Source organism: Balaenoptera acutorostrata, chromosome 9 (assembly GCF_949987535.1).
Source record: "Balaenoptera acutorostrata chromosome 9, mBalAcu1.1, whole genome shotgun sequence".
Taxonomy (NCBI): Eukaryota; Metazoa; Chordata; class Mammalia; order Artiodactyla; family Balaenopteridae; genus Balaenoptera; species Balaenoptera acutorostrata.
In genome coordinates this window covers 57,668,821-57,696,561 of record NC_080072.1, presented here as the reverse complement: position 1 = coordinate 57,696,561, position 27,741 = coordinate 57,668,821, and the positions used below count along the sequence as shown (strand labels likewise).

Here is a 27,741-nt window from a genome sequence, read left to right as displayed (position 1 = left end):
AGTGCTACAACTTCTTTTTTTTTTTAATTTATTTATTTTATTTATTTTTATTTTTTGGCTGTGTTGGGTTTTCATTTCTGTGCGAGGGCTTTCTCTAGTTGTGGCAAGCGGGGGCCACTCTTCATCGCGGTGCGCGGGCCTCTCACCGCCGCGGCCTCTCCCGTTGTGGAGCACAGGCTCCAGACGCGCAGGCTCAGTAGTTGTGGCTCACAGGCCTAGCCACTCCGCGGCATGTGGGATCTTCCCAGACCGGGGCACGAACCCGCGTCCCCTGCATTGGCAGGCGGACTCCCAACCACTGCGCCACCAGGGAAGCCCTGTCCCTTCCTTCTTCATGCTGGCTGGCACGGCAGACACACAGCAGGAGCAGCCGCCATGAACCATGATGTGACGGCCACATGCTGTAACTTCTGGGACGAGTCTCTAAAGTGAGGGAGTGTGCCCCTCTTTGTCCCTTCCTTCTTCATGCTGGCTGGAACGGCAGACACACGGCAGGAGCAGCCGCCATGAACCATGATGTGACGGCCACATGCTGAAGACGGTGGAGCCACAATATGGAAGGAGCTTGGGTCACGGACACCATGGGGTGCTGTATCAGCCCAGACTGACAACCTCACATACAATTCTATGAGGGAGAGCATGTCAGCTTTATTGAAACCACTGTTTGTTTATTTTCACTTGTAGCCAAACCTAATCAAAACAAATATTTCCACCTCATCCATAAAAGAGAAACACATAGAAGAACAAGGAATTGTTTCATTACACCAAGCCAAGCTATGTGTCAAGATCCCCTTTCTGAGACTGGTCTTGCTGACCCAAGCCTGGGGCTGAGTGAGCCCATAAGGAGCTCTGATGCTCCAGCTTTACTCTTGCCCCTGGGTTGGCTCAGTTCTCCTGCCAGGGGCCAAAGCTTTGTCCTAAACCCCAGCTTCCTTGCCTGGGTCCAGAAAACTACCCAGCTCTGTCAGTCTCTCTGTCTACATTCTGGCCCCTGGACCCAGCTACCTAGTTGCAAGTTGAGGTCCCTATGAAGTTGTTCATAGGGACAACTTCCCTGGAATTTCCCTTGCCACCTGCTACGTTATAGGCCTTGTGGGTGAGGTATTTTCAGGAGGAATTGGGGAGGCTCTTTGACATACGTCACAGAAGTGGTGCCTGAAGAGTTCAAGCTCTTTTGGCAAATCTGGCATTTGGCAGTTACAGCCTCAGTTGCCTTCATTTTCCCAAATATTAAATCTCATATTGGTCCTCATCTATCCCCTAGCTTACATTCAGATTTATGTAATCATCATGTTCCTCTGATAGAGGAAGACCCTCACTCTTCCCATGATGTCTGGTGCAGCTTGGATCCACCTGTGAACTCTCTGTGTTCGTGAACTTCACAGGAAGGGGCCTAAGATGCCAAAGGCTCATGCGAGAAGATGCAATAACAATCATCTCCAAAGGGGCTGGGGCGGAGGAAGCATTAGCGAGCTCTGGTCTTCATTCTCCTTACACGGTACCTATAATGAGATGTGCGTTGTCATAGCAATGAAGGGCTGGGAGTTGGACAATGGGAGAAGATTGTATCATGATGCTATGAAAGATGAGATGTTTGAGACATAGATAGTGTGATCAAAATATACCCCCACTGACCTCAGTGGGGGATGTCCAGAGCTTATTCCTATGATGTCACTACCCTCTGCAGAGACTCCTACAACTGTGCCCAGCCCCATGCTCCAGTTTGGACTCCAGAAGCTAGTGCCACTGAGGGCCGATTCAATCTACACTTTGGCCCCTGGACCCATCTATCCAATTGTAGAAGTTCTGGGCAATGTTCCAAAGCAGGTCCCCTGTCTGTACCTCGCCCTCCTCTCCATGTTGACCTACCACTGAGGCCTCTGCATGTCTCTGAGTCAGACCCAGGAAGAGAGAGCCTTTACATATGAACTTCATTCTTTCTCTTTATTTATTACAATGTACCAAATCTTCCCAAATCTTTAGGATCTGGCTCAAATGGCCCCTTCTCCAGGAAGCTTTCCTTAGTCCCCTCTACCCCAAACTCGTATTGTTATTATTAATAACAACAATAATAATATTTCATTAAGCCCTTACAAAGAGCCAGGCACCATGCTGTTATTTACAAACATAATCAATCAGTTGAATCCTCACAACGTCTTTCTGAGATAAGTGTTACCTCCATTCTATAGATCAAAAAACTGAGGCTGAGAGGGGTGAAGTGCTATGCACATGGTCCGAGAGCTGGTAAGTGACTGAGTCGGGATTCGAGCTCAAGTGTGGTCACTAATCACTGCACTGTACTGTCCCACTGAAAGTGAGCACATATTTCTTGGAACTGCCCTGGCTCTTTACCTGGACTCTCCTAGGGTGGGATAATTTCCTGATCCACTCCAGATCTGGCAGCCTAGGGCTCTGGGATCATTAGAAGGCACGGCAAAGGGGACACAGAGACTTCTTGGTGACTCTCTAGGAAGAACCGCCAGGGCCTCTGTTGCTGGGTTCTTTTCTAAAAGTGTCCTCCCCCACTCAGCCCTTGATGCAGGGTGCAGCTTTAGAATTCCTGGACTCAGCTTCTGAGTATTGTTGTTTGCAGGAGCAAGTCAGCAATTTGTGGTTTCCACACAATGGCTCTGTGTTCTGTTATAGAACTGGGCTTGTTTGCATTTCCATCATCGGACAGGGCACAGGCCCGGGTCTGTCCTACCCTTTTGCCTGGTGACCCAGAGCTATTCTGTGGTCAGGTCATCTGCCCCAACCCTTCAGAGTGGAGAACACAGGACAGGGCAGAAGGCCCAGCTCTATTATCACAAAGATAAAACCCAAACAAAACTGGACTTCCTGCCCAGAGAAGGGATCGTCATGATACCTGTTCTTTTAAATGTGCCTTTTGGTACTTTAAAGGGGAAAAGTGGGTTTAAATCCAGGGTGGCAGTGTTGATAAGAGGGTAGGGAAACAAGTACGCTTATATACTATCGGTGGGGTATAAACTAATGTGATCTCTTTGAAGGACAAGTTGGTACTATTTATTGACATTTCAAACGTAAAAACACTTTAATGCAGCACTTCAAGTTCTAGAAATTTATCTTTCAGATATTCTTGTACATTATGCAAAGATATATGTACAAGATGTTTACTCTTGTATATATTATAGCAAAAAATGTTAGTAATCTAAATGACCATCATTTGGGGACTTACTAAATAAATAAATTATCGTTAAACCACACAATGGAACATTTTGCTGCCATTTTAAAAAAGAAGTAGATATGTATGGGCCTAAATGAAACATTCTCTGAGATGTACTGTTAAATTAAAACAGCAAGATTCCGGGGGTGCAGTGGGGGAAGGTGGATGTGAAAAAAGGTGTGTGTGTCGGAACCCTCCAACACTGTTGGTGGGAAAGTAAATTAGTGCCGCCACTATGGAAAACAGTATGGAAGTTCCTTAAAAAACTAAAAATAGAGCTACTATATGATCCAGCAATCCTACTCCCGGGCATATATCCAGAAAAGACAAAAACTCTAATTCGAAAAGATACACACACCCCACTGTTCATAGCAGCACAATTTACAATAGCCAAGACATGGAAGCAACCTAAATGTCCATCAACAGATGAATGGATGAAGATGCGGTACATGTATACAATAGAATACTACTCAGCCATGAAATAATGCCATTTGCAGCAACATGGATACACCTAGAGATTATCACACTAAGTGAAGTAAGTCAGAAAGGGAAAGACAAATACCATATGATATCACTTATATGTGGAATCTAAAAAAATGATATGAATAACTTATTTATAAAACAGAAATAGACTCATAGACATAGAAAACAAACTTATGGTTACCAAAGGGGAAAGGGAGATGTGGGAGGGATAAATTAGGAGTTTGGAATTAAGAGATACACACTACTATATATAAAATAGATAACCAACAAGGACCTACTGTATAGCACAGGGAACTATATTCAATATCTTGTAATAAACTATAATGGTAAAGAATCTGAAAAAGAATATATATATATATATATATATATATATATATATATATGAGAGAGAGAAGTGAATCACTTTGTTGTACACTTGAAACATTGTAAATCAACTGTACTTCAATTTAAAAATTTTAAAACTTAAAATTAAAAAAATTTTTTAAAGATACACAGAAATATTTTTTTTTAAAGGTGTGTGTATATGTACACATATAAAACAAAATTCTGGAAAGATGGTAGGAAACCATCAACAATGATTACTTGAGTAAAGGGCCTGAGATTCTGGAGTAGGAGGGAGACTAACTTTTCAGTGACTACCAGTTTGAACTGGTTTGACTTTTTTTACCCATGTACTTATATTACTTTTATTTTAAAAGTATTCACGTTAGAAAAAAATATATTTTTATCTAAGCCAAACCCTGCTCTTCTAAACTGTTTCAAAGTCGTCCTCAATTTTTCCCATAAACTGAGCTGCTACTGTGTCAAGCACTATGCTCTATGCTTTATTTAAAGTTCTGCTTTACATATATTTTTGTGTATGAGGTAAGTAAGGATCAGTATCTCAATTTTATAGCTGAGGAAACAAAAGATTTAAGGAAATTAAGTAACTTCCTGTGATGGTTAATTTTATGTGCCAACTTGGCTAGACTACAGTATCCAGTTTTTTAATTAAACATTAATCAAATCTAAGTGTTGCTGTCAAGGTATTTTGGACAATCAATTAGCTTTTATAATATGTTTATTTATTTACTTATTTTTAATTTTTTTAATCTATTTTTGGCTGCAATGGGTCTTCATTACTGTGTGCGGGCTTTCTCTAGTTGTGGCGAGCAGGGGGCTACTCTTCATTGCGGTGTGCGGTCTTCTCATTGCAGTGGCTTCTCTTATTGCAGAGCACAGGCTCTAGGCATGCAGGCTTCAGTAGTTGCAGCACGCGAGCACAGTAGTTACAGCAAGCGGACCCTAGAGCACGTGGGCTTCAGTAGTTGTGGTGCATGGGCTCAGTAGTTGTGGCTCGTGGGCTCTAGAGCACAATCTCAATAGTTGTGGTGCATGGGCTCAGTTGCTCTGCAGCATGTGGGATCTTCCTGGACCGGATCGAACCCGTGTCCCCTGAATTGGCAGGCAGATTCTTAACCACTGTGCCACCAAGGAATTCCTAGTTGACTTTTAGATAAAGGAGATTATCCTTGATAATCTGCATAGGCCTGATCCAATAAGTTAAAAAAGCCTTGTGTGCAAAAATGAGGTTTCCTAGAAGAGGAAGAACTTCACCTATGGACTGCTGCTTCAGCTCCTACCTGACAGTTTCCAGCCTCTTGGTCTGCCCTACAGATTCCAGACTTGCCTGGCCAGCCCCTACAATCCCAAAAGCCAATTACTTGCAACCAGTCCCCTGACCCTTCTCTCTCTTTTCTCTCATTCTCTCTCTCTCTATCTATATATACATATATATGTATTTTTTTCCTCCTAAAGGCTTTGTTTTTGTTTCTTTGGTAGAATCCTGACTGATACACTTCCTGAGATCACAGGGCTAATAATTGATACAAATGGAGTTCGAATCTAGGTCCATCTGACTTTAGAACATTTGAAGTCAGAGTGAGCATGACAAAGCCTAAGTGGGTTCATGTCACAGCTTATGTGAATCCTTTCATTGAATCTATCATATACCAGAATAAAAATTCCTAGCAGGACTATGTTTGTCAAATCTGTTTTGGTTGCAAGCAACAGAAGATGCAACTCAAAATGGCTTAAGAAAAATTAAGGGGGCAGCGGCAGTGTGTGGATTTATGCCTCATGTACTGGAGAAGTTAAGAGAAGTTCTGGTTTCACCAGGAATAGTTTCTCTCCCTCCAACTCTCACCTTTGCTTTCCTTTTTTGTTTTTTTAATTTGTAATCCCTTTCTTGGTCATGCTGTCCCTTCATGGTGGCAAGATGGCTGCTGTAGCTCCAGCCTGCACACTCCTAGGTCCAGTCCTAGGGAAGAAAAGAACTCATTTCTCCCATATCTCAAGTGTAAGTTGTAGGGAAAACTGAGCTCTGGGGGCTCTGATTGGTCTGATGTGGAGATGTGTCACTACTATCAGTGATGTGCCAAGCATCAGTCGCTCTGGGTCTGAACTGTGTATGGGGATGGGGCCTGCCTACCCAACCAACATGGACTGAGAATAAGGTGGAGTAGATTCCTGAATGGAAATCAGGGGGTGTTACTAGAAGTAGGTGAATGAATGCTAAGCAGTCCAGAATGTCCATTTCAGTGACGTCCACGGTCAGACTCACCTGGCCCCTACCCCACTCCTCCTCCTACCCTATACAACCTACACTCCAGTTTTACCCAGACACTTGCCATTCCTTCAATGTACCCCAAACTCTCTTTTCTCTGTGCTTTTTGCCTACTATTCTCTCTGCTTAGAATGCCATGCCTTGTTATCCTCCATCCTGAAAAAGGTAACCTTTTCTTTAAGACCATTTGAAATAATAACTTCTCCAGAAAACCTTAGTGGATGCCTCTGACTGAATTACTCTCTCCCTCTTTTTTTTTTTTTAACATCTTTATTGGAGTATAATTGCTTTACAATGGTGTGTTAGTTTCTGCTTTATAACAAAGTGAATCAGCTATACATATACATATATCCCCATATCTCCTCCCTCTTGCGTCTCCCTCCCACCCTCCTCTCCCTCTTCTTTGTTGTTTTTGCTGTTGTTGTTGTTTTGAGTTGGCAGCGTAACTAAATTGTTAATTCTAAAATGGTCAATTACCTTGGTAAATCACCAAAAGAAAGTGCAAACATGACAACAGAAATATGAGGCTAAAACTGGCCAAAATTATCAAGGGACTGATTCTTTCAGACTTTAGAAAATACACTGATCATATCAAGAGACTTTGTTTAGCTGTTATTTCTACAGTTAGTATGCCATGACAGTTTGCTGGCTGTAATAACCAAATAACTCTTTTTTGTTTTTATAGAGATATTTTTGTTTCTATACAGAAGCATTTAGCACATTCTTCCTGATATTATGGTGATTTAAGCACCTGACTAGTTGCTCCTAGTCTGTGGGTTCCTTGAGGGCAAAGACAATAAATCAATCACCTTCCTAACCACATGGTGCCTGTAATAGTGTCTTGCATATATTTATTTGTTTGAGCAAATGTTTATGAGGCATCTGTTCTGTGGCAGGTTCTATGTTGGTTATTGGAAGAAGCACTATTTAAAAACACAACTAGACCACATATGCTTCTGTCTCAAATGGAATGGCCAAATCCCTGCAGGAGCCACTTAGCTAGGCAACAAATCCAGAATTTGAACATAGTCTGACACTGGAGTGTACAATCTTAACCACTGTGCAATGCCATCCTCCAATGGTTAGGGCACAGGATATGGAATCCCACAGGCCTGGATTCAATTCCAGACTCTACCAATTCCTAGAGTAAGACCTTGGGTAAGTTGTCACATCCTTCTAAAACTACAATGTCCCCCATCTATGAAGTAGGCATAATATTTACATCTACCTCATGAGACTGCTGTGAGAATTAAATGAGTTAATCCATATAAAGCATTTAACACAGTGCCTGGCACAGAGTCAGTGCTAGGTAAATGTTTTTATTATTACATTTTCCAGAAAAGTTGAGCCCCTCAGGTATAATTTGGAAGGAAAACGCTAAACAGAGACAGTATAAAATAAGAATTTGATACTGGTGGGAGGAGAAGAGAGAAGAGAGAGTGGGGAATTAAGTCACAGAGCATAGACTTCCCTGGTGGTCCAGTGGTTAAGAATCCGCCTTCCAATGCAGGGGACGCGGGTTCAATCCCTGGTCAGGGAACTAAGATCCCACATGCCGTGGGGTGACTAAGCCCGTGTGCTCTAGAGCCCATGTGCCGCAACTACTGAGCCCACACACCACAACTACTGAGCCCACATGCCACAACTAGAGAGAAGCCTGGGCACTGCAACGAAGAGCCCACATGCCGCAACTTAGACCCAATGTAGCCAAATAAATAAATATAAAAAAATTAAAAAGTCACAGAGTAATAGATGGGGATTCTGAGGAAAAAAGTCAGCCAGTGAGAAATTCTGAATGATGGAGTTGACCAAATAATAATAACAACAACTAGTGCTTACCACATGCCACGCAATTCTAAGAGTTTTCCATATAATAACTCAATTCTCAATATAACACTGTGAGATACATACTATAATTTTCCTCATTTTATAGATAAAGAACTTGAGTCACAAGTTAAACCACTTGCCCAAAGTTCAACAGCTTGTGACTGGTAAAACCAAGATTTGAAGCCCCACCGTCTGATTCCCAAGTTTTTGCTCTTAATCAGTATGCTATACCATGGAGGTCAATTTGGGGGAGTCAAAAAATTTAGGATAAGAAAGTCATCCAAAATAGGGACCAAGATTTCTGCAGAAATATGTCCTATCACAGTATTATTTGTTGAACATCTGCTATGTGCCAGGAGCTGCTTTTGGTGTTTACACATATTATTTAATCCGCACAGAAAACTTATGAGATAGGAAATGTCATCCCCATTTTCAGATGATGAATTTGAAATTAAGTAATTTACCCAGGGCTACATAGCTGGTAAAGCTAGTAAGCAGAATCAAGACTGGAATTAAAAAAAAAAAAAAAAAGACTGGAATTCAAATACATCTGTCTCCGAAAGCTGTGTTCTTGTCCTTATAGCAAAAAATTGGCAACAACTTGAATACCCAATAATAGAAGAACAGTTCAGTAAATTTTGCTATATTCACTTTTCATATTCAAATTTAATATATGCAAATTCAGCTACTAAAAATTAGGATTTTAATAGCATGGGAAATTTTCTTGTGTTAAGTGACTGTTTTACGTGAACGGGTAAAACTGCATATATGTAATGAGCTCAACTAGGTTAAAATTTGCACAGAAAAAAGATGAGAAGGATATACACCAGTTGCCTCTGAGTGGTTTTATTATGGATGATAATTTTTTCCATGTCTTTATACTTTTCTATACTTTACAAATTTTCTACAATGAAGTCATAGTATTTTTATAATCAGAAAATAATAAAGGAGATTCTTTAAAAACTAGGCTCCACGTTTCATTTTTTGAGAGCCCTTCTCAGTGTGGCACCAGTGGCAGAGCTACAAAAGAGACTGAATACACAACCTCAAGAGTCTCCTGTGTCAATGTCAAGGTCCTAATTGACAAAGGATGGAATCCTAACAGAGACGGGGAAATTTTGGCAGAGTAACCTTAGAATCTTAAACTTCCAGAGTCTCCAGAATTCTCTGTTCCAGCAGAAACAGCCCCTTCTCTCTTGCCAGAAGAAAGTAGTCTCTCCTTGTCTGGAGATGCTATAAAAGCCCTAACTGAGGCAGGTACTTGTTTTCTTCCTCAATATCTGACCCTATTGCCCCATCTGTTGCCAGGCTAATAACCATCTCTGGGGGGAGACAGCTTCTACACTGAAGGTATTGCAGACCCTCGTTGATACATACTGGAAGAAACCAGGGGAACATATGTGGGAATAGATCTTGAAGGCATTAGACTTAGGGGGATGAAGTACAAGGCTGGATAGGGGAGAACAGTTTTCAGGATTGTTGGATATGGAGTGTGAGCTGATGCTGATTATACTAGGAGAACCAAAACACCACTATAGGCCTCTGGTTAGAGTGGGGAATTAAGGAAGCCAAGTGATAAAAGGACTTCTAGCCCAAGTCCATTGCATAAGGTGAAATGCATTCATAGATCTACCCTGTAGTTAATTACCCAGTTTCTGAGAGTGGAGATTGGTAGAGATATATTTAGCAGATATCAGAATCTTTGCCTTGATTTCCTGATTTGAGGAATAAAACCTTTAAAGCAGAAAGGGTGGGACTTCCCTGGTGGTCCAGTGGTAAAGAATCCACCTTCCAATGCAGGGGACGCAGGTTCGATCCCTGGTCAGGGAACTAAGACCCCACATGCCGCGGGGCAACTAAGCCCGTGTGCCACAACTACTGAGCTCACGCAGCTCAGTGAGAGAGCCTGCGTGCCGCAAACTACAGAGCCCACATGCCCTGGAGCCTGCGCACCACAACTAGAGAGAGAAAACCCGCATGCCACAACTAGAGAGAAGCCCGCGTGCCGCAACGAAGAGCCTGTGCACTGCAACAAAAAGATCCCTCAAGCCTCAACGAAGATCCCACGTGCTGCAACTAAGACCCAACGCAGCCAAAAAAAAAAAAATTAAAGCAAAAGGGGCCAAAGTGGAAGCCCTTGATATTACCCAGACAGCCCACTGCCCCATCAAGCCAAGGGAGAAAATTATAAGCAACACTGCATCTGGAAGGAATTACAGAGATTAACACAGACAGCCTTAAAGGATGTAAGAGTGTTCATCCCCATTATACCCTTATTCAAGTCACATTTCTGGCCTCTGCAAAAAGCAGATAGACCCTGGCAGATGATGGTGGACTATCATAAACTTAACCAACTTGTAACTTTAATTGTAGCTGCCATACTTAATGGGATACCTTTACTGTAACACAGCCTCTGGCACTTGAAATATGACTACTGATCTGACAAACATGTTCTTCTCAATTCCCACTGGTAAATAAGATCAAAAGCAGTTCACCTTTATCTGGAAAGGATACTAGTCTACACTCGCTACCTTGACTGAAGTTTATGTCAACTCTCTTGCTCTGTCACAGAGTGGCCTCTAGACCCCTTAGTCATCTTCTCATTGCAGAGAACATTAACAGTCGTCCTCTAGAATGATGGCATCATGCCAGTGGTGCTGGTAAGCAGGAAAAGAAAGTACTTTAGATGCCCAAATAAGACATAATTGTTACAGAGAGATAAACTCCATGAAGATTCAAGGCTCACCATGTTAGAGAAGCTTTTAGTGGTTCAATGACCTAGAGTATGAAAAACATTCCATCTAAGGTAAAGGACAAGTTTTTGCACTAGCATTCCTATCATTGAGGAAGAACCACATGCTTGGGGGATTTTGAAGGTAGCATATACTGGACTACAAATGCTGCTCTGGTCCATTTCCCTGATGACTTGGAAGGCTGCCAGTTCTGATTTTTGCTCAAGGCAAGAGAGGGTTCTGCAGCAGGTTCAGTCTGCAGTTCAAGTTACCTTAACACTCAGGCATATGACCTAGAAGATCTGTGGGGCATAAGGATGTTATATAGAATCTCTGAAAAACCCTACAAGGAGAGTTGCAGCCCTAGAGTTCTGTAGCAAGACCATGTCTTCTATGGCACAGAACCACTCATCATTTGAAAACCAGATCCTACATGTTACAGGGTCCTAGTTGAGAATAATTGCTTGACACTGGGATACCACATGTGGTAGGCTGATAGTAGTCTCCAAAAAGATATCCATGTCTTAATCTCTGGCACCTGTGAATGCTGCCTTACATGGCAAAATAGAGTCTGCATGTGTGATTAAGTCATGAATCTTGTGATGGGGAAATTATTCTGGATTATTCAAGTAGGCCCTAAAGGCAATCACATGTATCCATATGAGAGAGAAGCAGGAGTTGGCACACAGATAAGAAGAGGAGAAGGCAATGTGGCCGTGAAAGCAGAGACTGAAGTAATGCATCCACAAACCAAGGAATGCTGGCAGGCACCAGAAATACTGGAAGAGGCAAGGAACAAATTCTCCCCTCAAGCCTCCAGAGGGAGTGTAGCCCTGCTGATACCTTGATTTCAGCCCAGTGATACAGATTCTGAACTTCTGGCCTCCAGAACTGTGAGACAATAAATTTCCATTGTTTTACGCCACAGGTTTAAGTTTGTGGTAATTTGTTACAGCAGCCATAGAAAATCAATACACCAAGTTACTATATGACAGGAGCTGCCCATCATGAGTGAGTATTATCAGATCCAGCAAGCCATAAGGGTTGGAAAAGCAATCCATTGTAGGATGGAAATGTTGCATTTGGTATCAGACCCAAGTAGGTCCAGAAAGCACAATTACAGTATGCCTAGATCCCCATGTCACCTATTTCTGTTGCAGTGAGACCTCGTCTTCAATTCACACCTATGGCCTTTGTGGGGAGAGGGGATGGGCCCACATAACCAACTGACAGAGAAGGGAAAAACTCAAACCTACTTCAGAGATGGGTTGGTACAATTTGTTGGTACTAGTCAAAAATGGACAGCTGCTTCATGACTCAAAGGGTAGTTGTAAAGGATAGTAGTTAAGGAAAATCCTGGACAGAGATACAATCAGTACTCTTAGTTGATTACTTTGTGAGGAAAGAAAAGTGGCCTGAGGTACAGTTCTACATGGTCTCCTGACCAATGGTGAATGGCTTGAAGTGAGTGGTCAGAGACTTGAAAGAAACACCATTGGAAGATTGGACTAAAGAAATCTGGGCAAGAAACACGTGGATGGACATGTGGGAGTTAGTATATAAGTCTTTGTATCCCAAGTTAATGCCATAAGAGAACATCCACCATAGAGAAAGTGCTCAACAACCAGGAGAGAGGATGATTTGTCCTGTGGATGTCAGTCAGCCTCTCTTCTCAGCTACTTCAGCGCTAGCACAATGGGGCCAGGAGTTGAGTGCTATGATGACATAGAGGGAGGCTATGCATGGGCTTAGCAGGATGGGTTCCCTCTTATTAAAACTGATCTAGTTATTGCCTTTGCTAAATACCTAAAAGGCCAGTAGCAGAGATCAATGCTGAGCTCTAATCTTTAAGGAAACCAATTAGCCTCTTGGTAACAGGTTGATTACATTGAACCCCTTTGTTACCAAGTCCAAGCTCGCTCTGCTCGCCACACGACAGGCCAATAAATCAGGAGAAAAGGTGTTGAGGCAATGAATAGCAACTTTATTCGGAAAGCCGGGCATCCAAGAAGATGGCAGACTAGCGTCCTAGAGTACCACCTTATTGGGGTCTGGTTGCTACTTTCTTTTATAGAACAGACAGGGGGAGGAGGTGAGGAAGTAAAATAAAAAGGCCATAAGTCTTGCAAAATATCTCCTGGTTTTGGCCAGCCTCAGGGAGGAGATGTGTTAATTTCTTCTTTTCTGCAGCCAGTCACAGGTGGGCAGGGTCAGGGTGTTTCCCTGTGAGCTGAACAAAGACACTCTAGTTTAACATTCAGGCAGAGGGGCAGGGTTCCCCAAGGGAGGCCATTATGTATGTCTATAGCTATAGACCGAACAAAAGCAACTGAAAGCAAAGGTCAAAGTAAAAGAAACAGATCTAGCATGGAGTCAGGTTTTGTTCTCCCCTGTTATAATTCCCCACTGTCAATGTCCATTCCACAGTCTTGTGGGATAAGGGGCAATGACCACTCTAACTGCTTCCTGCTGTGTAGCGGTGACAAGAGGTGATCATGGAATGGAATTGATCAGCCTTGGCCAGGGAATAATTCTCAGAATTTTTAGTAAATAGTTCTCAATTATTTGAACCTAATGCTGTGCTGTTCAGTAGAACAGGATTAAACAAGTAGATTGACCTGCCCTTCTCCAGCCATAAGGAAATTGCAATCTCAAGTTAAGGAATTTGGTGCTTTTCTACATATGGGAAGATGCAAGAGTCTGGGCTCACTGAAATCATTCCTTTGATATACACCTCACCTATGTGGGGTCAGTATCCTGTGTTTTCACATCCTGAGTTTCCTCAAGGCTCACCGTAGGGAGTGGCTGCAGTCTGCTGGCTGCTAGATGGCAGGTATTCTTTCCTTCCTGAGTTCCCCCAGGTCTCATCAGCTCACCATCAGTGGTGGCTGCAATTGCTGATGACTGTGACATCCTTTGTTTACTGATATGGCAGAAAATATTCCATTTCTCAGATCCTCCTCTTGGTCAGGAATTCGACAAATATTTGGGAGACATTTCATGACCAAATTTTGTCCCACAGCACTGGGAGGCTCATCCCAGATCAGGCAAAAATTCTTGTTGATATGCCACTCCAGGTGCTAATTTCTGGATTAGGCCCTGTTGATAATTAAAGACTCTCTGGATCCTCTGTCTTTCTAGTCTATTATGATCCAGGAAATCTTTTCCCTTGTTGCTTCTTCCCATACTTAGAATCACACTATTACAATTATTCTATAAGAGTCATAAATGTGATCTATTTCCTCAAGATGTTTAGCCATCATCAATTTTGTTGGAGGCTTGGTTACACACTGGGTACTGTAAGAGACAACAATCTTATATAATAGACAGGATATAAGCAACGCAGCTAGTAACACTGACAAAGTCATAGTGCAGCAGGGAGACGCAAATCACGAACAATTAGGAAACAAAGAACAAATTAAAACAATGCTTAGGGCTTCCCTGGTGGCGCAGTGGTTGAGAATCTGCCTGCCAATGCAGAGGATACGGGTTCGAGCCCTGGTCTGGGAAGATCCCACATGCCGCGGAGCAACTGGGCCCGTGAGCCACAATTACTGAGCCTGCGCGTCTGGAGCCTGTGCTCCGCAACAAGAGAGGCCGCGATAATGAGAGCCCCGCGCACCGCGATGAAGAATGGCCCCCACTTGCCGCAACTAGAGAAAGCCCTCACACAGAAACGAAGACCCAACACAGCCATAAAAATAAATAAATAAATAAACCCAAAGTTTAAAAAAACAAAACAAAACAAAACAAAACAATGCTTAGTATAACTGTTTGTAATCCAGTTACAATAAGCCATCAAGTCCACAAGAGAGCCAGCTGGAGAAAGCCAAATTCTGGCAGGACCAGGTAGAGAGAAAAAGATAAATGTTTTATCGTTGTTTACAAGGGTATACTTTATCAACTTGTTGTAGCCCATAGCATAAGAGAAAAGGTTTTTCTGGAAAACAAAGATTAAGGCTAGTATATTTCCCAAAGTCAAAAAGTTATAAATCATGTTCATCAGTTCATTCAGTCCCATGTAATTAATTAATTCCTGTTGATCTAGATGAAGTAATCAGGTTTTCCATTAGTTTTTTCATTTGTTACCCAGTCCAGTGGCATTATCTAAAGGCTATCAGAAACTTATATTTGTTTTTAAAAAGTTCCTTTTTATGCCTTCTTGAAGATGTGGCAGTTTTGCAAAGCATCACCCTTAGCTGCCAATGAATGATAAAGGTCTTAAAAAGGCAAGGTTAAAGATCTCATTACAATTCTTCTTGGCAAAGCAGCTTATCCAAGTTGTTGTGACATACAACATTTTACAATAACAACTAAAACTATAACATTATGCCAGGACATATGTAAATTTCAGAGCTTTATATGATTTTTACAATTTTATATTAATAACATTTATTCATACCATATAATCTGAGGAGGCTTATCACTCATTTGACAATGCTTTCTGTGTAATTTAGCATACTGACCAATTCTAGTCAGTTTAATATATATATTTTTTTTCTCTGAGGTGCCTCAGGGTCACCGTTCCCTAGCCCCCAAAAAGGAAGAAAATCTCAACCAACGCTCCACCACAGGCGAAACCAACGCAATAGGGAAGGATACCCTGGTATCGTCACACATGAGTCCCATTATCAAACTGGTCTCTCAGGGTCACAGTTCCCTAGCCCCACAAAAGGAAGATTCCCAACCAATGCCCCATCAGTCCAAAAGGGGAGAACCCCAACCAATGTCCCATCAGAGATGAAGCTGAATGAAGGACCAAGGATGGCTCAAAAGGGAAAATCCCAAAGAACGCTCTGCCGCAGGCCAAACCAACGCAATAGGGAAGGCTCTCAGGGGCTCTCTGAAGCATCCCAAACCAGCTGAAGTCAAAAGATCTTTAATTAGAATTTGATAGGAAATTCATCAAAAAATCCAAAAAAAAATTTTTTAAACATTTGGTCAGATAGAATATTTAAGAATAAAATCCATTTACCAATTAAGTTTAATCTAACCTCAGCCTGACAATGCATAAAACTCCTTTTTACTCAAAACCTATATCCCACTTTCCTATTATACAGTGAAACGTTTTATTATTTTTAGTAGCTTTAATTACATATTTAAATTAGAATCCCCAACTCTTAAAAACTTTAATTTCTAGTGAAAACCAAGAAGCAAGTAATAGTTATCAAAATCTGGAGAGACTGTCTTAGGTAATTTTCAGAACATAATTATTCTTATAGAGTTTACCTAGAAGCTCTTATCTCATTTACATTTACTTTAATTTTTTAGTATTTATCTATTTATTTTGGCTGCACCGGGTCTTAGTTGCAGCATGCAGGATTTTTATTGCGGCACGCAGGATCTTTAGTTGCAGCACATGGGATCTTTTAGTTGTGGCATGCAGGCTTCTTAGTTGCAGCATGTGGACTTCTTAATTGTGGCATGCGGACTTCTTAGTTGCAGCATGCAAACTCTTAGTTGCGGCATGCATGCAGGATCTAGTTCCCTGACCAGGGATCAAACCCAGGCCCCTTGCATTGGGAGGGCGGAGTCTTACCCACTGTACCACCAGGAAAGTCCCTACATTTACTTTAAAGTTTCATCCTATCAAGTTATTTTCCTTGCAACAGATGTAATAAGGTCTTTTTTGATTCCTAGGTACAATAAGGTATTATGCTTAAATTAATGTCTCTAAAGACATATCTATATTAATTAGATCAATGAGTTTAAGCCACCTTCAATACCAGATATCAGTTTAATGTTGAATATTTTCCAGATCATGTGAACCCAAAATTCATTCTGGCCAGTTTTATATTCCTGAGTATTTATATAAGTGCTTAATTTTTTTTAAAGTCATTTAAGTAGAGTTCTTTTACGAATTAATTTTGGTAATACCATACATCTACAACACACATAGACACATACAAACACACAAACAGAGAAACCTCATAGTACTCATTTCAAAATTTCAGCCCTGAGTCAGGTACAGCAATGTAAAACTCATCAGTTTACAAAAGAGGTTGGATTAAAATTGGGTTTCTGGCAGATGGAACAAATCAAGCTCACTTGTCTAGATGGCTGAATCTTTTTGCTAATACTTATAGAAAAGACATTTAGGATTTCTATTTATCCTTGACAAGTCAATTTCTAAATTACTTTACTCTCTTTTCAAAATTTGCATTTTAAAAAGATGGCAGAGATAAGGGTTCCTGAGAAGACCAGGTAGGATATTTGCATCTCAAAGATACAGGCAAGTTTCTCCTAGGATGACCTCAGGGGGAAAGAGCTCTTTCTCCTTTTCTTGGGTTTCCATTAGTGCCATTTGTAGGCTTAAAGCATGCTCCAGTGGGACCCTGATGTCAAGCTGTTCTGGCAAAAAAGTTACTTGAGCATTTAATTTACAAAGGATATCTTGTCCCAAAAGGGGGATTGGACACTCTGGCATATATAAGAAGCTATGTTTCAGGGTGGGGTCCCCTAATTAGCATTCTAGAGGTTGTACTTCTCCAGAAACTCCCATGACCAGGATAGACTGAGGCGTTTTCTGTGCCACCTTGGTATTTACCACAGAATATGTGGCACCCATATCTATTAGAAAGTCAATCAATTTGTTCCCCACTGTCATAGTTACCTGGGCCTCCTGTGGGGAAATTAGAATCGGACGCCTCAAGCCCAAGGGAGTCTCCTGGCCTCTTCATTCATTAGCAGAGTGTTCCTCTCTTTCTTATATGAGAGGCTCCTGTCTTCCTTCTATTATTCTCCTTCTTATTCTTTAGTCTAGGGCAATCTTCTTCCCAAAGCCCTTCCTCCTTTCAACCCCAGTAAGCATTATATTCATAAGAGTGTGAATGTCTGCCCAAGTGGGATGGTGAGTGGCAAATATAGAGGTGAAAAGTTCAGTCAAACGGAATGGGTCCTCTCAGTAAGCAGTGTTATGGTTTTTCCAGTTAAGCAAATCCAAAGTCAAGAATGAATTGTGTATCCATATAAACCCAGCTGGTTGGCCATTTGCATTAAGGCCTCCTACAAGATATTGGCACATGGGAAATTGCCCTGCTGTGGAAGTGGCTCCCAGTCCAAATTGGGTGCCCTGTCAGGTCTTAGATGGTGACACTAAACCAGGTCCCTGTGCCCTGGGGGCTAACATAGAAACTTCTATTCGACTCCACGGGTAGGGGAAACAGGAGGCGGTAAAAGGAGTGAATATGTTGGCGACATGGGGCGGTAGTTGGAACAACTGTTGGTGCAGAGTGTTCGGCCAGTGGGGGAGCTGGATAGGCCGGAGCAGGGTTTAAGTTTTGAAGTAACATGTCCCCACTCTCATTTTCTCCCTCTTCCCCTTGTAGAACAGGTTCCCCCTTGGGTTTTCTTTCAGACTGCTGCACCATAAGATGGCAGCCCTCTGACTTCTTTTCCTCCTGATGCAATAGCATAAATGCTTCTACGTATGGAATCTCATCTCTTTCTTAGTCATAGGCTCAGGGCTATGTTTTGCCCATTTATCTAATATACACCCCAAAGGGCTTTCCTTCGCGATAGATGAAGTATTTCCCATTTTTATAAGTTTGATAACACCAAAACACAATAGATGCAAACAAATTCCAACACAAAAAGCGCAAACAAATTCCAACATCGATGCACACAAAACAGAAGCCAACGAACTGGTTTCCAAATCAGGCAGAGTCCAACAACAATTCCCCTCTCCAACAGGGTACCCCAACCAAATGCAAAACAAATTGAGGGGGGAATTTGTTCCTGGTTGTACACACCGGAGCGACTTACCCTACAAAGATTGAGTCTGTCGACTTGCAGAAGTTTGTCGATTCCTTGCTCCAAATGCCGAGCTCTGGGGTAGCCAGTATCACTTCAAGGAATTTTTTGAAGGGAAGATCCTTAAAACAAATTGTCCCAGCAGCTGCTAGGGCCTTGCCCCAAAATTGCCTGATCGGGGCCGGTTAGCCATGAACAGCAAGACTCCTGGCTGGCTAAGCCAAATTTGTTACTGAGTCCAAGCTCACTCTGCTTGCCACATGACAGGCCAATAAATGGGGAGATGAGATGTCGAGGCAAGGAATAGGGACTTTATTCAGAAAGCCAAGCATCCAAGAAGATCGCAGACTAATGTCCTAGAATACCATTTATCAGGGTCTGGATGCTAGTTTCTTTTACAGAACAGAGAGGGGGAGGAGGTGAGGAAGTAAAATAAAAAGGCCATAAGTCTTGCAAAACATCTCCTGGTTTGGCCAGCCTCAGGGAGGGGATGTATTTTCTTCTTTCTTGCAGCTGTTCACAGGTGGGCAGGGTCAGAATGTTTCCCTGTGAGCTGAACAAAAGCACTTTAGTTTAACATTCAGGCAGAGGGGCAGGGTTCCCCAAGGGAGACCATTAAGTATGGTGTCTAATAGCTATAGACAACATCCTTTTAGTGATTATAGTAAAAAAAAAAAAACAGAAAGCAAAGGTTAAAGTAAAAGAAACAGATCCAACATGGAGTCAGATTTTGTTCTTCCCTATTACAGCACCACTAACAAAATATACCATATGAAAGGTAATATTGGATATTCTTTGACACTAAAATTAAAATATTAGTTGCTGGCACAGTGGCTTAGTGATATAAATGAGCTAGGAATGAATGAAAACTGGTCAGTTCTCACAAACACTTGCCTCTGAGGACTCATCTTGAGTTGCTCAAGGTGTAAGGCCCCAGTGAAAAAGCAGCTAAAACCACAACCTTGCCAAAAATACCACATGGGGTCTCTACTTCCTTCAGAAATCCTATAGAAAGTTTTAGGAAATTGCAGAGACAATAAACCTGGTTAAGGAAGTGCATACACATAGCCCTTGTGCTTGAGGGCTGGGCTTAGGAAAAGGCTGATGGGATTTAATACATAAAGTTGGGGAGGGATGAAAGGGAGTTCATTCAACATCCAGCTTAACTAAGGCATTAGAGGAGGATGAGGAAAGTGTAGGTGGTAAAATCAGGTATTGTTGAATAAGAAGCATGGGCTAAAACAATTCCAGGTGGGCCCTCTGCTTTGAAAGCACTTCTTAGCCAGGCAGGTGGGTTTTAATAATAAGCTACCCCGCAAGCCAACTAGGTCCCCACGGTGAAGCTTCAGTTATCATGTCGGGGATAAGAATGAGGTGTGGTTGATAGAACAGAAAGGAGTAATGAGGAGCCACCTCTCATTTTACAGCCAAAGTACAGAAAGGAAATGTGAGAGCCTGTGGATACACAGCAAGTTAGAGGCAGAACTGGGACTAGAATTAGGGCTAGACCCTTAGTCAGCCCCTTTCTTTTGCATAGCAAAGATCCCTGGGAACCATCAGATCAAATTAACATCAACCTATTCATTCTTTGATTCAGTTTTTTCAATCAATCATTCTCTCAATCATCAATTCACTTATTCTACAAATGTTATTGAGGGCTCAGTGCAGGAAGCTGGGGTAAACAAAACAAACTATGTAAGACGTGATTCAGACCCATGGGTGAAACACTCATAAACATATAATTAGGCACAGGAATGGGAAACGATTATCTCAACTGCTGGCCCCAGAATCCCTCTTTGAAAAGGAGTTGACTTCGTTTGGGAAAAAACCTTGATAAACTCTTGGGTAGAAGAAGAGGCCAAGAGCAGAAAGTGCCCTGAAATTGCTCTGCATGTGGAAGAGGTTTCTTGCTTCAGAGAGTAAGGGAAGACCAGAGAAATGGGAAGACTGGTACTACACAAGGAAAGAACAAAAGAGGGACACCACGTGGCCAAGGAGCCAAAGAGGACTGAAGAGGGCCAGACTGACTCCTAAGGACGTTAAAGGATTTGCTGTGTGACCTGCAGCTTTTCAAGAAAGTCTTCTGTATTCATAAATACTGTGTATGAGCAGATTTGCCTGGAAACCAGGGAATAAGCAGAATTTCCCATCTGGATTACAAGGTAAGAATATAAATCACAACTGAGGAAGTATAGGCATACTTCGAAAATATTCAGGTTCAGTTCCAGACCACCACAATAAAGTGAATATTGGAATAAAGCAATCCCATGAATAATTGGTTTCCCAGTGCATATAAAAGTTATCTTGGGACCTCCCTGGTGGTCCAGTAGTAAAGAATCCTCATTCCAATGCAGGGGACGTGGGTTCGATCCCTGATTGGGGAACTAAGATCCCACATGCCACGGGGCAACTAAGCCTGCACGCCACAACTACTGAGCTCATGTGCCTCAACGAGAAAGCCCACGTGCCACAAACTACAGAGCCCATGCACTCTGGAACCCACACACCACAACTAGAGACAGAAAAAAATCCTGCACGCCACAACTAGAGAGAAGCCCACACCACAACTAGAGAGAAGCCTGCGTGCCACACTGAAGAGCCTGCGTGCCCCAACTAAGACCTGATGCAGCCACAAAAAAAAGTTATCTTTACCCTATACTGTAGTCTACTAATTGTGCAACAGTAATATGTCTAAAAAAATGAATGATGTACATGCCTTAATTTTAAAATACCTTATTGCTAAAAAATGCTAACCATCACCTGAGCCTTTAGCAGGTCATAATCTTCTTGCTGATGGAGGGTTTTGCCTTGATGTTGATGGCTGCTGACTGGTCAGGGTGGTAGTTGCTGAAGGTTGGGGTAGCCATGGCAATTTCTTAAAATAAAACAATAAAATTTGCTGCATTGATTGACTCTTCCTTTCACAAACAATTTCTCTGAGGCGTGCAACACTGATAGCATTTGACCCACAGTAGAACTTCTTTCAAAATGGAAGTTAATCCTCTCAAACCCTGCTGCTGCTTTATCAACTAAGTTTATGTACTACTGTATTCTAAATCCTTTGTTGTCACTTCAGCAATCTTCACAGCATCATCACCAGTAGATTCCAGCTCAAGAAACCACTTTCTTTGCTCATCCATAAGAAGCAACTCCTCATCCAATAAAGTCTTACGATGAGATTGCAGCAATTCAGTCACATCTTCAGGCTCCACTTTTAATTCTAGTTCTCTTGCTATTTCCACCACATCTGCAGTTACTTTCTCCCCTGAAGTCTTGAACCCCTCAAAGTCATCCATAAGTGTTGGAACCAACTTCTTCCAAACTCCCGTTAATGTTGATATTTTGACTTCTTCCCATGAATTAAGAATGTTCTTGGGACTTCCTTGGTGGTCCAGTGGTTAAGACGCCACACTCCCAATGTGGGGGGCCCAGGTTCCATCCCTGGTCAGGGAACTGGATCCCACATGCCACAACTAAAAGATCTCGCATGCCATAACTAAAAAAAAGATCCCGCATGCCGCAATGAAGATCCTGCGTGCCGCAATTAAGACCCAGTGCAGCCAAATAAATAAATAAATAATAAAATAATCTTTTAAAAAGAATGTTCTTAATGGCATCTACAATGGTGAATAGTTTCCAGAAGGTTTTCAACTGAATTGGCCCAGATCCATCAGAGGAATCACTGTCTGCGGCAGTTATAGCCTTATGAAACGTATTTCTTAAATAATAAGATTTGAAAGTCAAAGTTACTCCCTGATCCATGGGCTACAGAATAGATGTGTTAGCAGGCATGAAAAATATTAATCTCGTTGTAGATCTCCATCAGACCTCACAGGTGACCAGGTGTGTTGTCAATGAGCAGTCATATTTTGAAAGGAATCTTTTTTTTCTGAGCAGTATGACCCCACAGTGGGCTTAAAATAGTCAGTAAACCATGTTGTAAACAGATGTGCTGTCATCCAGGCTTTATTTTTCCATGTATAGAGCATGGGCAGAGTAGATTTAGCATAATTCTTAAGGGCCCTAGGATTTTTGGAATGGTAAATGAGCATTGACTTCAACTTAAAGTAACCAGCTGCATTAACCCTTAGCAAGAGAGTCAGCTTGTCCTTTGAAGTTTTGAAGCCAGGCGTTGACGTCTCCTCTCTAACTATGGAAGTCCTAGATGGCACCTTCTCCCAATATAAGGCTGTTTTGTCTACTTTGAAAAATCTGTTGTTTAGTATAGCCACCTTTATTAATTATCTCAGCTAGATCTTCTGGATAACTTGCTGCAGCTCCTACATCAGCACATGCTGTTTCACCTTGCTCTTTTATGTTATGGGGATGGCTTCTTTCCTTAAACCTCATGGACCAACCTCTGCTAACTTCAAACGCCTCTTCTGCAGCTTCCTTGCCTCTCTCAGTCTTCATGGAATTGAAGAGAGTTAGGACCTTGCTCTGGATTATGCTTTGGCTTAAGGGAATGTTGTGGCTGGTTTAATCTTCTATCCAGACCACTGAAACTTTCTCCATATCAGCAATAAGGCTGTTTTGCTTTCTTATCATTCGTGTGTTCACTGGAGTAGCACTTTTAATTTCCTTCAAGAACTTTTCCTTTGCATTCACAATGTGGCTAACTGTTTGGTGCAAGAGGCCTACCTCGACATGCCCACCTCACTAAGTTTCATCATTTCTAACTTTTGATTTAAAGCGAGAGTTGTGTGACTCATCCTTTCACTTGCACACTCAGAGGCCATTGTAGTGTTATTAATTGGCCTAATTTCAATATTGTTGTGTCTCAGGGAATAGGAGAGAGACAGGGCAATGGCCAGTTGGTGATGCAGTCAGAACACACACAACATTTATCCATTAAGTTCGCCATCTTCTATGGGCGTGGCTCGTGGCACCCCAAAACAATTACAACAGTAATGTTGGAGCCCAAGGTAGGCCACCCCAAAATGTGCCTCGATGGCATATTGATTATTTTGAATTAAAGTTACTTAAGAAATAGCCAACACAAGAGGGACACTGATTCTCCCTGCTGTCTCCCTGAAAGCAGGAAAGAAATCTCTCATGTGAAAGGTGCACCCCTGCATCTGGAGGTAGAAGGACACCCTTACTGCCAAAGATAGGAAATTCAGGACCCAGAAGCCTATATAAATAAACCTTGTTACTTCTTTAATTTACTAACCCAAGCCCAAGCTCTGTTTAGATTCTTCATTAATTGGGCACCCAAAACCTAAGTTTCCTAGTCCTGTCAATTCCTCACAAATTTATTCTTTGTCTAAAAAACATGAAAGCTTCCTGTATGGCCGCTTCTTAGGTCCCATTTCTATGGGACTTCCATGTGCATGAGTCAAAATTTATTTTTCTTCTGTTTATCTGTCTTGTGTCAATTTTATTATTAGTCCAGCCACAAGAACTCAAGAAGGGTAGAGGGGGAAATTTCCCTCTCCCCAACAGTAACATCAAAAACCATTGATCACAGATCACCATAACAAATATAATGAAAAAGTCTGAGATATTGCAAGAATACCAAAATGCAACACAGAGACACAAAGTGAGCAAATGCAGTTGGAAAAATGGCACAATATCTCCCCAGGTTTGAAATCTACTCATTCTGGGTGGTGTACTGGTGTACTGTGAGGGAAAAAAGCAGGGACTCAGGGGTAGGAAAAACATGGGTTGGAATCATGTTCCAGACATTCATGCCATTCAACAAATATTGAGTGCATATGTTGTACCAGCTGCTGTGCCAGTTCTGCTGCTACAATAGTGAGTAAAAACAGACAAGGTCCCAGCACTCATGGTATGAATACCTAATGGGGAATTAGATAATCACACAAATAAATGTGTGATTGCACTCAGCTGACAGGTGCACAACGGGAGGTCAGGGAAGGTTTCCTGGGAAAGTGGTGCTTGATCTGAGAGCTAAAGAATGGAGAGGTAACTAGCCTAGGGAGATGTTAAAAACAAGACAACAGGCCCAAAATAGAATCACTTATGCTAAGCTCCACACCACCAAACTGAGACTTGACTCAATTACAGTTTTGTCCTCCCAGAAATGGAATCTTAAACCAGAAAATCAGGAATCACCTTATCAGCATTAGCTAAGTAATCTGCCCGATAAACCCCTGGCATCCCCTATAGGGAAAGTAAACTTGCAATAACCAATCTGCTTTTTTGCCTAGCGTAACTCCTTTGTTCTTGCTCCCCTCTGCCTATAAAAGTCGTCTTTTCCATACAGCTCTTCAGAGTTCCTCTCTGCTAGATTGGATGCTGCTTGATTCATAAATCATTGAATAAAACCAAGAAGATCCTTAAGACTTATTCAGTTGAATTTTGTTTTTTAACAAGGAGAAGGAAGAACATTCCAAATAGAGGGAGAGAATGTATAAAGGTGCAGTGACAGGAGGGAACATGGCATGTACCAGAAGCTGAAAGCAAATCAGTTAGGCTAGAGAAGAGAATAGGGGGTGGAGAAGAGTGGATGAATGTGAGAGGATTAAGGAAGTCAAATAGACAGGACTTGGCAATAGCAGTTAGAAATACTTCAGCTGCAAGGAGCAGACAATGACCAACAGTGGCTCAAATACATAAGGATGATGATGTGTGTATGTGTTTCCTCAGATAATAAGAAGATAAGAATTCTGGAGGTAGGAGGGATTTGTTTAGCAGCGCAGTGATGTCAGGGCCAGCATGATGTGCCTTCCACGCCTCATGACCAAGTCCAAGGCAGGAAGAATGAAAAAGGGGGCAAAATCCATATCAACTGCCTCTTTTATCAGGAAAGGAAACCCTTTCCCGGAAACCCCCCAGCAGACTCCTAAGTCCTACTAGACAGAGCTGTCATCAGGCCACACCTAGCTTCCAGGGAAGCTGGAAGATCAACTGTTTAACTTTTCTAGACTCTTTACAAGAAGTGAAAAAGGGGACTGGGAATGGGTATTGAGTTAGTAAGTTCACAGTGAGTTTGCAGGTGCGGGGCAGGGTAGGTGAACAACTGAATGGTTGGTTGGTGTCATTCTCTGAGTGGATAATACTGGAAAATCATGAGCTCAGTTTTAGATATATTGAGTTTGAGGTGTGTGGTAAACTGAATAATGGCCTCCAAAGATATTTGTGTCCTAAACACTGGAACCTGTGAATATTACCTTATATGGCAAAAAGGGACATTGCAGATGTGATTAAGTTAAATACTTTGAGATGGGAGGGTCCTAGATGCATTCACAGGTGTCCTTATATGAGGGAAGCAAGGGAGATTTGATTCTAGAAAAGTAATAGATGTGGCAGTAGAAGCAAGAGGTTAGAGTGATGCAAGGAAGGGGCCAAGGAATGCAGGCAACTTCTAAAGGCTGAAAAAGAAAATAGATTATCCCCTCAGAACCTCCAGAAGGCACCAACCCTTATGACATCTTGACTTTAGCCTAGTGAGACTGATTTGAGACTTCTGATATCCAGATCTGTAAGAGAATAAGTTTGTGTTGTTTTAAGTTTGTGATAATTTGTTACAGCAGCCTAGGAAACTAATGCAAGGTGCCTTTAAAACATCTAAGAGATGGCAGGTAGGTAGTTGGATATAATGGTCTGGAGGTGAAAGAAAAGGGCTGGGCTTGAGATATAAATTTGTTTTTTTTTTTAAATTAATTAATTAATTAATTTTTGGCTGTGTTGGGTCTTTGTTGCTGCATGTGGGTTTTTTCTAGTTGCTACGAGCAGGGGCTACTCTTCGTTGTGGTGTGTGGGCTTCTCATTGCGGTGGCTTCTCTTGTTGCGGAGCACGGGCTCTAGGTGCACGGGCTTCAGTAGTTGTGGCACTTGGGCTCAGTAGTTGTGGCTTTCAGGCTCTAGAGCATAGACTCAGTAGTTGTGGCACACGGGCTTAGTTGCTCCGCGGCATGTGGGATCTTCCTGGACCAGGGCTCGAACCTGTGTCCCCTACATTGGCAGGTGGATTCTCAACCACTGCACCAGAAGGGAAGCCCCTGAGATATAAATTTGAATGTCATATTCATGTGGGTGGCATCTGAAATTGCGGGAGGGCATAAACTCATCTGAGGAGAGTGACACTGTCACCTACCTGCTGTTTATCTTTCAGCAAGGTACTTAACTTCTCTGAAACATTTTTTATTGAACATTTATTCTGTCCTGGCACCATATCAAGCAATTTACAAGTGTCCTCATTTAATCCTCACAACCACTTTATGAGGCAGACACCATTTTTAACCTCCTATTTACAAAAAAGGAAAATAGGGTTAGAAAGATTAGTCATTGGGGGGAAGGATATATTGGGAGGTTGGGACTGATATATACACACTACTATGTATAAAACAGATAACTAATAAGGATCTACTGTATACCACAGGGAACTCTACTCAATACTCTGTAATGATCTATATGGGAAAAGATTCTAAAAAAGAGTGGATATATGTATAACTGATTCACTTTGCTGTACAGCAGAAACTAACACAACATTGTAAATAAACTGTACCCCGATGAATATTTTTAAAAAAAGAAAAGAAAGATTAGTCATTTGTGCAAAATCAGACAGTACATGAGGGTGACAAGACTAGCTCTATTCCTTGTGCCTCGGCTCTTACAGCCCAGGTATCAGCAGTATCCACACCACGTAGGACTTTGTTAGACCTACTGCATGAGAATCTGAACTTTAACAAGATGCCCCAAGTGTACAGACAGAAGAAGCACTAGGCTCTAGCCTGCCTCCACAGTGGGTTCCCCTCAGGCAGGTACTTTCCCAGAGCCCAGCTCAGAGTTCTAGAAGCACAGAATGTTTTCCCGTCTGTACCTTTACCCAGGCCATTCTCTGCCTGGAGCTAATACTCCAGGTGTCTGGATTAGGCGCCTCCAGTATCCTCAGGTACTTTTATCTACTGTTACTCTACTGTAACAGAATTACTGTTATAATTCTGTCTCCTCCATTAATATGTGAACGTCTCCCGGAAAAAAATAGTTTTCTCTCACCAGGTACCCCAACAATAGGCAAAACACCCAGAGCAGACGCCCAGCAACTATTTGAACCAAAACATTAAGTAGCACGTGAAACTTGTCGCCGTACAAACCGCGCAGACTCAGGGTGGCCCTCCCTGGCGGAGACTGAGGCGGAGCGGAGAAAGGACGCGGAGCGGGAGGTTTAAACGCTCCATCCCTGGCCTTCC

At 42.1% G+C, this 27,741-nt stretch overlaps 1 long non-coding RNA gene and 1 other non-coding gene across 3 annotated transcripts in view; one reads left to right on the top strand and one right to left on the bottom strand.

The window, feature by feature from the left end:
* Nucleotides 1–27,736, bottom strand: part of LOC130708944 (uncharacterized) — a 48,136-nt gene extending 20,400 nt beyond the window's left edge. Inside the window, exons 1-3 of one of the 2 annotated variants that reach the window (XR_009009333.1) lie at nucleotides 27,548–27,730; nucleotides 18,596–19,136; nucleotides 12,824–13,061 (exon numbers count right to left, since the gene is read on the bottom strand). This is a non-coding gene — a long non-coding RNA (uncharacterized LOC130708944). Of the gene's footprint in view, nucleotides 1–12,823; nucleotides 13,062–18,595; nucleotides 19,137–27,547 lie in introns of those variants that run through there. The other variant, XR_009009332.1, reaches the window with a different exon arrangement.
* Nucleotides 21,964–22,036, top strand: TRNAG-CCC (transfer RNA glycine (anticodon CCC)). Its single transcript has one exon. It is a non-coding gene; the product is annotated as a tRNA-Gly (tRNA).
* Nucleotides 27,737–27,741: the final 5 nt, after the last annotated feature.